This window comes from Nuphar pumila, chromosome 3 (genome assembly GCF_984573655.1).
Source record: "Nuphar pumila chromosome 3, dmNupPumi1.hap1.1, whole genome shotgun sequence".
In the NCBI taxonomy this organism is placed as follows: Eukaryota; Viridiplantae; Streptophyta; class Magnoliopsida; order Nymphaeales; family Nymphaeaceae; genus Nuphar; species Nuphar pumila.
The window spans coordinates 27794741-27805364 of record NC_143251.1 but is presented as its reverse complement, the minus strand read 5'-3'; positions in this window follow the sequence as shown (position 1 = coordinate 27805364).

Genomic DNA, 10624 nt, shown 5'->3' with positions numbered 1-10624 from the left:
TAGAGATTTTCACCTGGATTCGAGTTCTCGGGTTCAGCCCAATAACTCGAATCATCAAATATTGGATTGTGATATTGATATCCAAACTTGACACAGAAAGGTTAGACATGTTTGGACACCCACTGATAGACATTGCTAATACAAACTACCTATAGTGCGACCAAGGGTGTGCGCGACTAGACTTAGCCTCGAGCCACTTGGCCTAGCACAAGTACTTCACTTTTGACTTGTTCATTTCCTTTGCATTTGTTTGTGTTTCATTTCATTTCATTTCATTTAATTTCATATGCATGTAGACAAAAGGGTGTAAGTGGGCCAATGAGTTAGGAATTGCATGCATAAGGCCTGGATCCACTCTAGATCCACTTGTGGGTCTATAAATACATGAATTGGCACCAAATCAAGAGAAAATGAAAAAAAATAAAATTTGAATTCTTTCTAGTTCTCTTGCTCTCTTCTCTCTTCTCCATCACTCTCATCTTTTAGAGGTCTGATCTACTCAGATCTAGGATGCTGTAGATATTCCCATAGCTTTCCACTAGAGAATTCCACCTGATTCACGCATGAACCGTGAAGGAGCTCACTTGGTTGGACCAATTTCTCTTCTCTGACTACAATTCCGGCTAGAACAACCATCTCTAATTGGAATTCACGTGATAAGCGGTTCAGATTGGCTCTAAATCGCTTGAGAGAGCATATGGAGATTCATCCATTTGGATCCACACAAAATCGAGGAGTTCAAGCTAGCTGATTGAAGATCGAGTACTTTTTTTTAGTGGCCGATCTATGCATTTTCGGTGACAGGTAATTTCAGCCCAATTCTCCAGAATTCCGGTGATTCTTAGCATTTGATGATAAGATCTACACTAGCTCTAGCTTATGCACGATTGCTCTCGGGCATTTCATTACCTAGTTCGAGTATCTTTGCATTCTCTATCATGATCACCCATTTTCATTGAGCATTTTGGTGCTAGATTGGATTTCTAAGCAAATTCCAGCCGATCCGATCAATGCATCACTTGGAGGCATGCATTAGGGTCTCTAGACCCAATTTGGAGAGCTTGACACCTAGATCAAGGTTGAGTAGCTCAGAATTGGTCAAATTTTGGTGACTCCTTGGCTGAATTCTGCATTTTTGCGTAATTCTGTTTTTCCGAAAATCTGTCTATTTCGTGACACAATTCTTGGCAACTCCAATGGAGTTTCCTGGTGTTTGAGGAAGAGGTTTTGGATTGCTTGGAGTGCGTGGCTTGATCAAGGAACGCTTGGCATATCTCCCCCTTTCAGCAAGAATTGATGATTTTTGACAATCTAGTGCAGTAGATATTCTGTTTGTAACATCTCAAAATTTTAACCAAATTTTTAGACATTGTTTTAATGTGTTATTTAAGGTGAGGTTACGTTTAAGATATTGCCTTACTCGAATCAAACTCTAAAGAGTTTGCCTGAAAAAAACATCAACATTTAATAGCCCCTTAGAACATAATTTGAGATAAGACCACCAAAGACAAATCCGAAAGATATTGTTCTAATGAACTAAGTTCAAGGGAATCAGCTTGTGTATAAGCGCTCCTTCTAGCCAACAGGAGCTTCGTAGAACCTAGTGCACGTAAGAAATTACCTTAGCCCAATAAATTGGCAGAAAACAATGAAAGATCCTTTCTTTTGAAAATGTGCTACAAATTTTGGTCTAGTCATATGTAATAAAAATATACATGTGAATGGATCTTCTCCTTTAGACTTGGATCCACGCCTAACTCAGAAATCTAGTTCCAACTCAAGGAATTAGAATAATAACTATGTTGGAATCATGTCATGTGTCAAACCATTCAATATTTAAGTAAACTAAGTAATTAAACAGAAAGTTTACACCCATCAAATGTTAAATATTTTTAAAATCTCAAATCTAAAACCAAGACTGATATGGCCCCTGCTAAGGGCTTGGTTCAATGGCCTCTCATCCTTGCAGCCCACCACCATAGCTACTCCACATCTGTAGAGTTGTTAAATAGGAGATCAAACTCACCAAGTTTGATAGAAGTACAATCACCTCATATGTTTGTAAAGAATTAAAACATACACCACATAATCATTTAAATCATATCATTAAATAAACATGATACATACATTTGAAAACATATGTAATCATGTGTTAAATCACATAAGTCATGCTTTGCATCACATAAACTTACCAACATTTGTAATCATGCTTTATATCATAATATTATGCTTTATAAATCATGCTCACAAGATAGACATGCTACCACATTCCATACATAAGCAATTACATAATGCCAATCAAAACATACTCATGCACATACTTATGTATTTGAATAATATGGTACATGTTCGTCACAATTATGTCAAATAAGATCTTTATTTCTCTTGTTACTATACCCATGAATACACGTGCACATTAGTGATACAAAATAAAATACTACAGGTGTTTATTATGCTATGTCTTTTAGATTCTTTGTAGGTCTAATAACTCACGACAGCCAAAGCATGCAGTCCTTGACCAAGAAGAAACCTCACAGTGGCATAGATAACTGAGATGCATTTACTAACTACTACAATAAGCATGAGATCTACAACATGGAATACATTGGTAGTCCAGGTCTCCTACCTCCTAAGGATTGAGGACTAGTGAGGCGCTTTTGGTCTCACAAATAATCAAAAACACATATACGACTAACATCAGTATATATCATGGTCACTCGGGGTTGTACCAAATACCTTCTCCAAGGTAAATTACGCGAATGAATAAGCTAATAGGTGTCTTTAATTAAGGACTTAGCATATTTCTTAACACATCCACCAGTGCTTTAGTGCCTTTAAACCGACCTATTGAACACCTTGCTTGTAAATGCAATTCAACAAGTTTTGAGTGTATGTGTTTATCATGGTGCATTTTTCGCACCCCATGAGTCCATTGATTCCAAAAGCTCATTCTCAAGTTATCACATGTACATGCATGCCTTGCATGCCTTATAATATGAACATACATTGCATATCCATAAGCATTTAGGCACCATATGGTTCCATGAACCATAAGTTAACATATAAGCAATATCTTGTTCATGGATGCCTTATATGTCTTACAGAACAACATGTAACATCATAGTATCAGGCTCATGCAAACATTGTGCCTTATAGAACATGTAATTTTTTTTATTTATATACCATGCTTATCATTACAATCATCATTCAAGGTCATGACTACATGTAACACTGTCATCATGCTTATACTAGGCATCATTTCATAAAACACTTATCACATGTCATAAAATTAATCTGCAGTGCTTATTCATAAAGCACTTATCACATGCCACAAATCTGATTTTAGTGCTCATATACATAGTACTAATCATACATTATAAAAAGTAATTTCGAGTACTCATGTGCATATCAATTATAAATACAAATCTAATTTTATATGCACATGATCATATTTTAAAAATCCAAAATTATCATAACACAAGCCTTCCATGCACATATAAAATTTTAGGTTTTCATAACCCATCTTTATTTCAACTTTGCATATCATAATTACATGTAAATAAGTATCCACAATCCGGATTTGAGAAAACCTCAAAATTCATGACATCAATTATATCTCAAACCTGCAAATTAACATTCCAACATGCTATTGACAATTCAATTAAGCATGAATCAACACTCTAACAAGTGATTAGAGTATAAATTTGAGAAAACCCCAAATTTCAATGCATAAACCAATTATGATTTGCATAAATTAATATTTTAACATGTTATTGATATTCAATTAAGAATCAACACTCTAAGAAGTGATTATAGTGCAAATTAAGGAAAATCACTAATTCTAATACATGGACCAATTATGATTTACATGACTTAACATTCTAACATGCTATTGTAGTTCAATTAAGCTTGAATAAACACTCTAACAAGTGATTAGGGTGTAAATTAGAAAAAACCTCTAATTCCAATACATGAACCAATTATAATTTGTATGAATTATCATTCCAATATGAAATTAACATTCAATTAAGTATGAATCAACACCCTAACAAGTGATTAGAGTATAAATTAAGAAAAAAATCATAATTTAAATACATGAACCAATTATGACTTGCATGAATTAACATTTAACATGCTATTGACATTAAGTTAAACCCATTTAAACATGATACAATACTCAATCATGTGATTAGAGTGCAAATTAGAAAACCCCCCAATTCTAACATAAGAATTAAATCAAAATTACATGAATTGTCATTCTAACATGCAATTCAATTTTAATTAATCATGATACATGCAATTTTATTTTTATTTAAGCATGAAACAACACAAACATATGATTAGAGTGAAAATTATGAAAACCTCATAATTCTACCATAAGAATTAAATCTAAATTACATAATTTATCATTCTAACATGAAATTTATTTTCAATTAAGCACGATACAATACTTAATTAAGTGATTAGAGTTTTAATTAGGAAAACCCCCTAATTTTTACATAAAAGTTTAATCTAAATTGCATGAATTATCATTTCAATATGCAATTTAATTTCAATTAAGCATAATAAAACACTAAATCAATTGATTAGAGTGATGATTGCAAAAACCCTAATTCTAATATAAATATTGAATCTAAATCACATGAATTATCATTCCAACATGCAATTCAATTTTAATTAAGCATGATATAATACTTTATTAAGTGATTAGAGTGTCAATTAGAAAAAACCCCTAATTCTAACATAGGATTTGAATTTAAATTGGATGAATTATCATTCTAACATGCAAATCAATTTTAATTAAACATGATACATGTAATTTAATTTAAATTAAGCATAACACACCACTCAATCAAGTGATTGGAGTGCAAATTAAGAAAAACTCTTAATTCTAATATAAGATTTAAATTTAAATTACATAAATTATCATTCCAACATGCAATTTAATTTCAATTAAGCATGATACAATGCTCAATCAAGTGATTAGAGTGCCAATTAAGAAAAACCCCTAATTCTAATATAAAAATTGAATCTAAATTGCATGAATTATCATTTTAATGCTCTTAATTCTAACAATATTCAGTCAAGTGATTAGAGTGTTAATTATGAAAAATACTTAATTCTAATATAATAATTGAATCTAAATTGTATGAATTATCATTTCAACATGTAATTCAATTTTAATTAAGCATGATATAACACTCAATCAAGTGATTAGAGTATCAATTAAAAAAAACTCCTAATTTTTACATAAAATTTGAATTTAAATTGGATGAATTATTATTTCAACATGCAATTCACTTTTAATTAAGCATGATACATTTAATTCATTTTTAATTAAGCATGATACATTTAATTCAATTTTAATTAAGCATGATACAACACTCATTTAATAGATTAGAGTGACAATTAAGAAAAACTCTTAATTCTAATATAATAATTGAATATAAATTGCATGAATTATCATTCCAACATGCAATTCAATTTCAATTAAGCATAATATAATACTCAATCAATTAATTAGAGTGTTAGTTAGGGAAAACCCCTAATTCTAATATAAAAATTAAATCTAAATTGCATAAATTATCATTTTAACATGTAATTTAAATTCAATTAAGCATAGTACATGTAATTCAAATTCAATTAAGCATAATACAATATTTAAATCATAGCAACGGGAGTATCCCCTATTTTGCAATCCTTCACGCTATACCTTTCCAGAACCCTTTCGATATAGCTATTTTGTGATAATCCAAGAATGCTCCGAGAATGATCTCGATGTATCTGAATCCCTAATACAAAAGAGGCATCCCCAAGATCTTTCATTTCAAATTTCTTTGTTAGAAATCTTTTGGTTTCATGTAATGTGCATATATCATTACTAACAAGCAATATGTCACCCACATACAAAATCAGGAAAATAAATTTACTTCCACTGAACTTGTGGTATATGCATTTATCAATCACATTTATCTCAAAACCAAACGAGATGACAACTTGATGAAATTTATGATACCACTAACGGAAAGCTTGCTTAAGTCCATAGATGGGTTTCTTTAGTTTGCAAACCATTTTCTTGGCATCGCCTGAGACAAAATATTCTGGCTGGACCATGTATATTATCGCATTAATGTCCCCATTAATGAATGAGGTTTTAACATCCATTTGGTATAGCTCTAAGGCATAATGAGCCATAAGTGCCATCATAATCCTAAAAGAGTCTTTCATAGAAACTGGAGAGAAAGTCTCTTCATAGTCAATGCCTTCCCTTTGAGTAAACTCTTTTGCAACAAGACGAGACTTATATATTTGTTCACATTATCCTTTTAATCCCTTTTAGTTTTAAATATCCATTTGCAACTAATGGGTTTCATAGCTTTAGGTAATGGGACAAGATCTCATGCATCATTGTCAAAGACAATATAATCATCCAAAATTGCCCTTCTTCTCTCTTTAGTGGATTTTCTTAATGGCACTGTTCTTGAGGCGTTTCTTGAGGTTGTTGAGTTTGAACTCAAAGAGTAAAAACTTGATTTTGGGTAGGAAGATCTGAAACATTACCTTGATCTGAATTTGTGGGAACAATGTCAGGAATGAGAATCTGATCATTGTCATCCATAATAGGAAGAGAAATAGACTCTTCTTCAAAGGCAATGTCTTTTACTTTATCACTCCCTCCAAACTCAGCACCCTCAAAGAAACAAGTGTTTTTCGTTTCAAAAAAGAACTTATTCGCAGAGTCATAAAACTTATAGCCTCTGGATCTTTCAAAATACCCAACAAAATAACACCTAATCGTTCTGAAATTCAGTTTCTTTTCATATGGTCTGTACGGCCTAGCCTCGACTGGACATCCCTAAATATGAAAATATTTTAAACTAGGCTTTCGGCCTGTCATCAATTATATGTGGACTTGGTTACTACTTTAGAGGGTACCCTGTTCAAAGCATAGACTGCAGTCTTTAATGCTTCTCCCATAGGAACTCTGGTAAGGTAGAATGAAAAATCACACTCCTTACCATATCCTTAAGAGTCATGTTTCGTCTTTCAGCAACACCATTCATGCTAGGGGTGTCTGACATGGTATACTGAGGGACGATCCCATATTCCTCTAGAAATTTAGCAAAAAGCCCTAGACGTTGTTCACCTGATCCATCATATCTGCCATAGTACTCATCACCACGGTCAGATCTGACGGCCTTAATTCTTTTCCCAAGTTGGATTTCAACTTCAACTTTATACGATTTGAACACATCTAGGGACTGAGACTTTTCATGAATTAAGCATATGTGCCCATAACGAGAATAGTCATCTATGAACGTAATAAAATATTATTTACCATTCCAAAAAGCTGTAGGGAAGGGTCTACAAATATATGTATGAATTAGTTCTAAGACGTTTGTTCTCCTTTTGGCATCTAATTTCCTTATGTTTGTTCATTTTTCTTTTATACACTTAATACAAACCTGAAAGTCAGTAAAATCAAGAGAACCAAGAATCTTATGTGACACAAGCCTTTCAATTCTTTGTTTAAAAATATGACCTAAACGTTTATGCCACAACAAAGAAGAATTCTCATTTGTTAATTTTCATTTTGTACCATAAGCACTTATTTGCAATGTTTCATTAATTGAGGCAATAGTATCAAGCATATAAAGGTTATCAACTGTAGATAATGAACCGGTCCCAATAAGATTTGAATCAAGAAACAATTTAACTTCATTATTTTCAAATAAACAAGAATAACCGTATTTGTCTAAAATGAAAATAGAAACCAAATTCCGCCTAAAAGACAACACAATAAATGTTTCTTTCAAATCTAAATTTTTTTCAGTCTTTAATGACAATCTAAATGTCCCTATTGCCTCGACTTTAACTATTTTGCCATCGCCCACATAGATGAATCTTTCAGCAATAATTGGCGGTGGGCAACTTAGGCAACCCTGTAAAGACACACTTATGTGAGTGGTAGCACCAAAATCCATCCACCAAGTGTGTTCGAGTACAAAAGTCAAATTAATTTCAAAACAAATCAAAGTAAGGAGCGTACCTTTCTTCTCACGTCAGGTATGATACTTGGTATAGTCCTTCTTTATGTGACCCTCCCCTTTGCAAAAAAAAAATAACTAGACTTTGGGTCCTGATGTCTTTTCTGTTTCTTCTGCGATTGAGGGTCAACTGCAGCTTCCTTAGTCTTTTTTTTTCTTAAACCTGTCCTTAGAGGTTACTGTCAGATGAGCATTTTCAGTCTTCTCTTGCTTCATCCTATCCTCCTCTTGCACATACTGAGATATGAGCTCATTAAAAGTCTATTTTTCCTTCTGGTAGTTATAACTGACCTTAAATTGATTGTACTGTACAGGAAGGGATATCAAAACCAAGTGCACGAGTAAGTCCTCAGATAACTCTAACCTTAGTGCCTTGAGTTTTGAAGCAAGATGAGACATCTCCATGATGTACTCCCAAATATTTCCTTTGCCCTTATACCTCATTGAGACAAGACTCGAAAGAAGTGTACTAGTTTCAGCCTTTTTGTTTTTTCACAAAATGTTTTTCAATTTATTTAAGGAAATGTTTGGCATTGGCCTCTTCGGACATAGTGCCCCTGAAGGATTTTAGAATCACATATTTCATGATCATGAGACTCATGCGATTAGATCGATCCCACCGCTCAGAGTTCTTTTTATCCTCAACAGAACTCTTATCTGTAAGAACAGGTGGTTGATCTTCTCATAGTGCAAGATCTAGATCTATACAACCAAACACAATCGTAACATTTTCTTTTCAATTCTTGAAATTTTAACCGCTCAAAACATGAATAAAATTAATATTGACAGATATCATATAAGCAGAGGTATTAACTGAATAAAGAACAAACAAACTCACGATTAACATTCATATTCACATGCAATAACATAAAATATACACATTCAAACAATGGTGAACCCCATCACAAGATACCCAGCACAATATTGACACTTAGTCTTTGGACAAAAGTGTCAACTTGTAAGTGGTACTCTCAAAACAATAATCAAAATATGGACAGTCAGTCTTGTTAAACAATGAGTCTTTCTTTGGACCGACTCGTTATTCACATAGAGAACCGAATGATTGTCCCATATTCATTACTGAAAGTGTACATTTGGGCTCAGCCAAATAGTAATCTTCATTTGGGCCGATCACTATTCGCATGAACCACAAACATATAGCCATCACAATATTCTAAAATGGACCAACCTACATAATAGAAGTTACTTTGGCAATATATGGATTCAATTAATTCAATTTAAAATATTGGACCCAGAATCAGAAATAATACCACGTTCAAATGTGTCGATAAGTGCATATGAAAAATAAAGCAAACACAATAATATGCATGTGCCGAAAAGTAAGTGAATATCGGCCCACCAAAGTGACCCATAAAGTGCTCTAAATAGCCATATAAAACCCTTAATTTTTTTATAAGGCTTAGTGCACGGGTCCGACCAGTCGGGCCTGGCCGGACCCTCCTACGGGTCCTGAAGTAATATCGGGTCAGACCCTATGAACCTTTCCCGTGTGTTGGCCTCTACAATGTGACTACAGACCAGGCTTGACCTGGGCTCACTGGACTCGATTCAGCCCTTATAATTGAATGGGCTGAACCGGGTTGTTGGTTTACACCCTGAAAGGACTGACACTCAGTCTGGGAGCACTGAACCGGTCTGTTGAATGACCAAATCGAACTACTGAAGGGGCCAAACCGACCTATAACATATGACTGGATCAGCCCAGATCCGATGGCTGAACTGCCCTGGCTCGACTGAGCCAGCTAATGGGCACCGAATCGGTCATGTTCTCTGTATTGGCTCAGACCCGAGTTAGCCCTGTGCAACGCCGAACCGGCATCGAGTGTCATGGTAAGAACATAGGCTATCAAAGGGATGTCGCTGGCCTTAAGGCACCCAATGACAGTGGCGGGGTGAGCCACAAATCTTGCACAACATCGTCGATCATGGCCGACCCTGAAAAGTCACCGACAGTGACTTGGGGCGAGCCGTATGCCCCAGGTCATCGTCAGTCATCGATCGCTTGATCGAAAAAAAAGAAACCAGTCGATCCGCTGAATAGAGTGGGGAGTTGTTGCGTCGATCGGTAATCCGACCGGCAACCAAAACCCAAATGGCCGACGATGCAAAAGAAGGGAAACCCCCTTTCATCCAGCCAAGAAACAACTTCTTCCCCATGTCGATTCATCCAAGATCGATCCTGATGCTGAACACCTCTCGGTCGATGACCAATCTGGATCGTGATGTCTGGCGAGCGGACTATCGATCCAGACCGCCAAAGTGCTGCCTAAAAAAAAAATCATTGATCGGCAAATCGGGTGCCTCCAGTAGCATCCGAAATCAGTCGCTTAACATCAGCGAGCCGAGTCTGTCTGACAATGGTCGAAACCGACCCCGAATGCCGATAGACTTGGACCTGAACGTCCGTCTGCCCTGTCGCCGCTGAGAAGGCGAGGATGATCGGACCAGAATGACCCTCTACCACTGGATGCCTGATGAGGGTGATCGCCCATCACCCGATGGCCACAAGGCAAGAGGCGACTCTCATGTCCTCTGGCGATGAAAAGAAAAAGGCA